The following is a 6,952-nucleotide window of genomic DNA, read 5'->3' as shown; positions in this document are numbered from 1 at the left end:
TGAATGTTTGGATTGTTGTAGGTTTTTCTGGGCTATATGGCCATGTTCCAGAGGCATTTTCTCCTGACGTTTCGCCTGCATCTATGGCAAGCATCCTCAGAGGTAGTGAGGTCTGTTGGAAGTAGGAAAATGGGTTTATATATTTGTGGAAAGACCAGGGTAGAACAAAGGACTCTTGTCTGCTGGAGCTAGGTGTGAATGTTTCAACTGACCACCTTGATTGGCATTTGATTACCTGGCAGTGCCTGGAGCAATTTAATCACCTCTCAACAAAAGACTGCCCCAGCTACTGCCAGGCCATCAAATGCTAATCAAGGTGGTGGGCGAGGAGGAATGCTTTGGAGAGAGTGATGGGGGAGGCAGCTATAATGGGGGAGGCAAGAAAGATCTATGGAGTGCCCCCCAGTTCTGGACTTAATAGGGTAACTAAAAGAAGAAAGGGAAAGACTTATGGGAGGACCCCAGTTATAGGTTGAGGGGGACACTCAGGGATAGGAAAAATGACCCATGGGGTGAGATGGATCCGGACTGGGAGGCCAATAAGCCAAGAGGAAAGATTTCTGGAGATCTAACTTTGGGTTGAGGGGGCATTTAGAGGATGAGGGAAAATAGCTATGGGGTGGCCCCAATTCTGGACTGAATGGGGTAACTATAAGAAGAAGGGAAAAACTAATGGGAGGACCCCAGCTATGGGTTGAGGGCAGCAACCAGGGATAGGAAAATGACCCATGGGGTGAGATGGATCCGGACTGGGGGGCCAATAAGGCAAGAGGAAAGATTTCTAGGGATCTAACTTTGGGTTGAGGGGGCATTTAGAGGGAGAAGAATCTGTGGGGTGGCCCCAGTTCAGGACTGAATGGGGTAACTAGAAGAAGAAAAGGAAAGACTTGTGGGTTGAAGACAGAATGAGGTAACTATAAGAAGAAGGGAAAGACTAAGGAGAGGGATGGGGGGGGGGGAGATCCATGGGGTGAGATGGATCTGGACTGGGAGGCCAATAAGGCAAGAGGAAAGATTTCTGGGATCTAGCTTTGGATTAAGGGGAAAGATCTGTGGGGTGACCCCAGTCCAGGACTGAATGGGGTAACTAGAAGAAGAAAGAGAATGACTTATGGGAGGAACCCATCTATGGGTTGAGGGATAGAGAAAAAAGATCTATGGGGTGAGATGGATCTGGACTGATAGGACAATAAGAGGGCAAGAGGAAAGATTTCTGGGGGTCTAGCTTTGGGTTAAGGAGGCATTTAAAGGAAGAGGGGAAAGATCTGTGGGGTAACCCACAGAATGGTGTAACTAGAAGAAGATAGGGAAAGACTTATGGGAAGACCGCATCTATGGGTTGAGGGACAGAGAAAAAAGATCCATGGGGTGAGATAGATCTGGACTGAGAGGACAATAAGAGGGTGAGGGGAAAGCTTTCTAGAGACCCAGCTTTGGATTGAGGGGGCATTTTGAGAAGGAGGAGACAGATCAGTGGGGTGACGCCAGCTCTGGACTGAGAAGGGATTTGAGAGGGAAAAGCAAGCTCCAAGCCGGAGAAGGTGGAGAAGGATCCATGGGGTGATGGGTCTGAGCCGAGAGAGGCAAGCAAAGGGAGGGAAGAGAGATTTGTAGGGTGGGTGACCCCAATACTGGGCTGAAGGGGGAGAAAAGATGGATGGTGTGACTTGGATCTGGGTGAGGGAAGGGTGAAAAGTCCCAGCTTTTGGTTAAGAGGGGGAAGGGGAGAAGATCCATGGGGTGACCCTAAGTCTGAGAAGGAAAGATCCATGGACCCAAGATGGTCCAGGTCTGCACCCCTCAATCCCTAATCAATCTCCTCCCACCCAAAAAAAATAATCTCTGGGTGCACCTCTCAGTCCAATCAATGCTTTTACCCCCTAAGTGCCCCCTTGAGCTGTCTCCCCAAGTCCAGATTTCTCAATGTCTCAATAGGTCTGGGCTGAGGGGGGGGGGGGGGACCAGGGGGAGAGAGAAAAGATAAATGGGGAGAAGCCCAGGGGGACATTTAGGGGCAAAAGCTACAGATTGAGAGGGAAAGAGAAATTATTTTGAGGGGGCAAAGATTGATTAGGGATTAAGGGGTGTATCCAGAGCAGCCATGGGCCGACTTGGGACCTCCAGGTGTTTTGGACTGCAACTCCCACCATTCCTAACAGTCTCAAGCCCTTTCCATTTCCCCCTCAGGTCCTCTGATGTCTCCCCCCCCCCCAATCCTGACCCTAACCCATCTAGAATCAGACTTCTAACTCCAATACTACCTGTATTTTCAAAGCTTTCATGCCGGAATCACTGGGCTGTTATAGTTTTTTTTGGGCTGTTTGGCTATGTTCTAGAAGCATTCTCTCCTGACATTTCACCTGCATCTATGGCAAGCATCCTCAGAGGTTGTGAGGTTTGTTGGAAACTAGGCAAGTGCGGTTTATATATCTGTGGAATAATGTTCAGGGTGGGAGAAAGAATTCTTGTCGGCTTAAGGCAAGTGCGAATGTTGCAATTGGCCACCTTGATTAGTATTGAAAGGCCTTGTAGTTTGAAAGTCTGGCTGCTTCCTTCCTTTTTGGGATCCTGTTTTCCTTCAGGATTCATAGAATCATAGAATCATAGAATCAAAGAGTTGGAAGAGACCTCATGGGCCATCCAGTCCAACCCCCTGTCAAGAAGCAGGAATATTGCATTCAAATCACCCCTGACAAATGGCCATCCAGCCTCTGCTTAAAAGCTTCCAAAGAAGGAGCCTCCACCACACTCCGGGGCAGAGAGTTCCACTGCTGAACGGCTCTCACAGTCCTCTGAAGCCCCCCAATCCTGACCCAATAGTCCCTTGTCCTTCCACTTTCATTCCTGGGCCCACAACCTGATTGGAAACAGAATTTTCTCTCAACCCCACCTTTATTTTTGGACCCTATCTTCTTTAGTGGAGATTTCCTTCCAGATCTTCCAAGTTTGCCCATGCCTGATCCAGATAGATAAGGAAAATATGGGGGGGGGGGGGCATCTCTGGACTTGGGGAGACATTGAGAGGGAGAGGGAGACACTATTTTGGTTGGACCCCAGCTCTGAACTGGAGTGGGGTATCTTTATAGGAATGGGTGTGGTGCGTGTTTAGGGGGGTGGTAGGTGTAAGTAAATAGGGGTGCGCCATGAGAAGTGCTCCCCCAAATTTGGGGGTGGGTGGGTGTAAATAAATAGGGGTGCACCAAGAGAAGTGCTCCCTCAAATTTGGGGTGGGAGGGTGTAAATGAATAGGGGTGGGCCATGAGAAGTGCTCCCCCAAATTTGGGGATGGGAGGGTGTAAATAAATAGGAGTGCACCATGGGAAGTGCTCCCCCAAATTTGAAGTGGGTGGTGTAAATAAATAGGGGTGCACCATGAGAAGTGCTCCCCCAAATTTGGGGGAGGTGGGTGTAAATAAATAGGAGTGTTCCATGAGAAGTGTCCCCCCAATTTGGGGTGGGAGGGTGTAAATAAATAGGGGTGCGCCATGAGAAGTGCTCCCCCAAATCTGGGGGTGGGAGGGTGTATATAAATAGGGGTGCACAATGAGAAGTGTTCCCCCAAATTTGGGGTGGCAGGGTGTAAATAAATAGGGGTGTGCCATGAGAAGTGTCCCCCAAATTTGGGGTGGGTGGGTGTAAATAAATAGGGGTGTGCCATGAGAAGTGTCCCCCAAATTTGGGGGAGGTGGGTGTAAATAAATAGGAGTGTTCCATGAGAAGTGTCCCCCCAATTTGGGGTGGGAGGGTGTAAATAAATAGGGGTGCGCCATGAGAAGTGCTCCCCCAAATTTGGGGGAGGTGGGTGTAAATAAATAGGAGTGTTCCATGAGAAGTGTCCCCCCAATTTGGGGTGGGAGGGTGTAAATAAATAGGGGTGCACCATGAGAAGTGCTCCCCCAAATTTGGGGGAGGTGGGTGTAAATAAATAGGAGTGTTCCATGAGAAGTGTCCCCCCAATTTGGGGTGGGTGGGTGTAAATAAATAGGGGTGCACCATGAGAAGTGCTCCCCCAAATTTGGGGGAGGTGGGTGTAAATAAATAGGAGTGTTCCATGAGAAGTGTCCCCCCAATTTGGGGTGGGAGGGTGTAAATAAATAGGGGTGCGCCATGAGAAGTGCTCCCCCAAATCTGGGGGTGGGAGGGTGTATATAAATAGGGGTGCACAATGAGAAGTGTTCCCCCAAATTTGGGGTGGCAGGGTGTAAATAAATAGGGGTGTGCCATGAGAAGTGTCCCCCAAATTTGGGGTGGGTGGGTGTAAATAAATAAGGATGGGCCATGAGAAGTGTCCCCCAAATTTGGGGTGGGTGGGTGTAAATAAATAGGGGTGCACCATGAGAAGTGTTCCCCCAAATTTGGGGGTGGAAGAGTGTAAATAAATAGGGGTGCACCATGAGAAGTGTCACCCCAATTTGGAGTGGGTGGGTGTAAATAAATAGGGGTGTGCCATGAGAAATGCTCCCCCAAATTTGGGGGTGGGTGTAATTAAATAGAGGTGCACCATGAGAAATGCTACCCCAAATCTGGGGATGGGAGAGTGTAAGTAAATAGGGGTGCACAATGACAAGTGCTCCCCCAAATTTGGGTGGGAGGGTGTAAATAAATAGGGGTGTACCATGAGAACTGCTCCCCCAAATTTGGGGTGGGGGTGTAAATAAATAGGGGTGCACAATGAGAAGTGTCCCCCAAATTTGGGGTGGGGGTGTAAATAAATAGGGGTGCACCATGAGAAGTGTCCCCCCAATTTGTGGTGGGTGGGTGTAAATAAATAGGGGTGCGCCATGAGAAGTGCTCCCCCAAATTTGGGGATGGGAGGGTGTAAATAAATAGGGGTGCACCATGAGAAGTACTACCCCAAATCTGGGTGTGGGAGGGTGCAAATAAATAGGAGTGCACAATGAGAAGTACTCCCCCAAATTTGGGATGGGTGGGTGTAAATAAATAGGGGTACACGATGAGAAGTGCTCCCCCAAATTTGGGGGTGGGAGGATGTAAATAAATAGGGGTGCACGATGAGAAGTGCTCCCCCAAATTTGGGGGTGGGAGGGTGTAAATAAATAGGGGTGCACAATGAGAAGTGTCCCCCAAATTTGGGTGGGTGGGTGTAAATAAATAGGGGTGCACAATTAGAAGTGTCCCCCCAATTTGGGGTGGGTGGGTGTACATAAATAGGGGTGCGCCATGTGAAGTGCTCCCCCAAATTTGGAAAGAGGGAGAGGAAGGTTGTGTGGGTGAGACTGGAGCATCACCCCCTCATCCCTGGTGCGGGAGACTGTGGATAGAAAGAGGGGAAGGGGGGGGGGGGGTCACGTGCGCGGCTTGCCCCCTTTCCCCCCCCCTCCCCTTGATCTATGTGGGGGTCCCGCTTCCCCCTGCCCCCCTCCCTGCGCTGCAGTCTCGGGGTAGATTTACAACCCGGGGCTGCTGCGTGCGTGAAATCTCTAATGAGGCGCCTCGGAATCGGGGAATGAGACAGACAGGAAAGAAAGAATGAAAAGAGGGGGAGAGGGAGGGGGGAAGCTTGGGGTCCCCTCGGTCCCCAAACATGCCCCCCCTCCTCCCTCTTCCTTCTCTTCCAGACGGGAATCCCGCCAGCCACAACATTTGTCACCACCATCGATTCGGAATCCTCTCCAAAGGATGGAGGAAAAAGAAAGGAAGGAAAAAGCCCGGCGGAGGGATGAGTGTGGCTGTGTGAGCCCCCCTTTTGTTTATCGCATACTTCTTTATTTTTCCCCTCCTCAATTGTCACGTCTTCCCAAATCAAACTTTGATTCCTTTCCACTAAATAATAATAATAACAATAATAACAATAATAATAATAGAGGGAGGAGAAGAAGAGATGGCGGTATTGAAAGAAAAGGAAGAAAGAGAGAAAGACCCCCATCTGGAGGGAAAGAATGAGGAAGTGGGAGGGACGGAGGGATGTAGCAGGACCCCCAGATTTGGGCACGACCCCCCCTTGGACCCCCTGGACCCCAAAACACTCCACTTTGGATCAAGTCGGGTTTCCTCCTCCTTCAAAACAATCCTGAGATCAGATCTCTCCCAAATCTGTCTCCAGTCCCCAAAGGGTTTGTTTTGAGTCTAGGGAATTCGGGAAAGGGGGGAGAGAAGGGGGGAGAGAAGGGGGGAAGGGACCCCTATTCGAGCCGCTATTTATATTGAGAGTAGATCAAGTAGGATTAAGTGGGATCAAGGAGGGATCCCGCTATTTTCTCTCTCTCTCCCCCCTTCCCTATACATTCCAGAAGGATGGATGGATGGATGGAGGAGGGAAGAGAAAGGGGCAGACTTGGGGGTCTCTCTCCTCTCTCGGAATGACTCTGCCCCTTCCCTCCATCCCTCCTTTAGATCTCCCCCCTCCCTCCCTCTTTCCCTTCGGGGGACTCCACCCTCCATCATCCCTCTTTCCTCCAAAAGTGAAAAGACCCTTCCTTACCTGGTGTTGTGTCTGGGACTCCGGGAAAAGGGGGAAGGAAGAAGGAAGGGAGGAAGGAAGCAGAGGAAGAGAGAGAGAGAGAGAGAGATTGAGAGAACGAGGAGGAGGGAAAAGAGGGAGGCAAAGGGCAGAGGAAGAGGAGGAAGAAGGGAGCGCGGCAGGACCAGAGACGGAGGGATGCAGAGGTGCCTCCTTCTTCTGCAGAGATGCTCGCCTGATGCCTCCCTCCCTCCTTCCCTCTCCTCCTCCTCTTCTCCTCCCTCAGATACTACGTCTCCCCCTTTCCTCTCCTCCGACTGACAGGGAAGAGGGGAGTGCAAGGGAAAGAGACTCCCCCCCCCCCCCAATAAGAAGCCTCGCCTTTGCTGCCCTCCAACCCTGACCCATATCCCCCTTCTTTCATCAATGCTACTCTTCAATTCTTGGGGCTCCTAACTCTCAAGCCACTATTTTTTCCAATCCTATATTCTGCCCTGGAGTCCTCTGAAGCCCCCTCCCAGCCCTGACCCA

At 50.5% G+C, this 6,952-nt stretch overlaps 1 protein-coding gene across 1 annotated transcript in view; it reads right to left on the bottom strand.

The window, feature by feature from the left end:
• CDH24 (cadherin 24) overlaps positions 1 to 6,707 on the bottom strand; it is a 68,866-nt gene extending 62,159 nt beyond the window's left edge. Inside the window, exon 1 of the mRNA XM_060780030.2 lies at positions 6,443 to 6,707. The gene's annotated coding sequence lies outside the window, so the exon portion shown is untranslated. The remainder of the gene's footprint in view (positions 1 to 6,442) is intronic.
• Between the last annotated feature and the right edge of the window lie 245 nt (positions 6,708 to 6,952).

Source organism: Anolis sagrei, chromosome 6, assembly GCF_037176765.1.
Source record: "Anolis sagrei isolate rAnoSag1 chromosome 6, rAnoSag1.mat, whole genome shotgun sequence".
Lineage (NCBI taxonomy): Eukaryota > Metazoa > Chordata > Lepidosauria > Squamata > Dactyloidae > Anolis > Anolis sagrei.
Note: the sequence above shows the minus strand (reverse complement) of the source record. Positions and strands in the feature narration are given on the sequence as shown.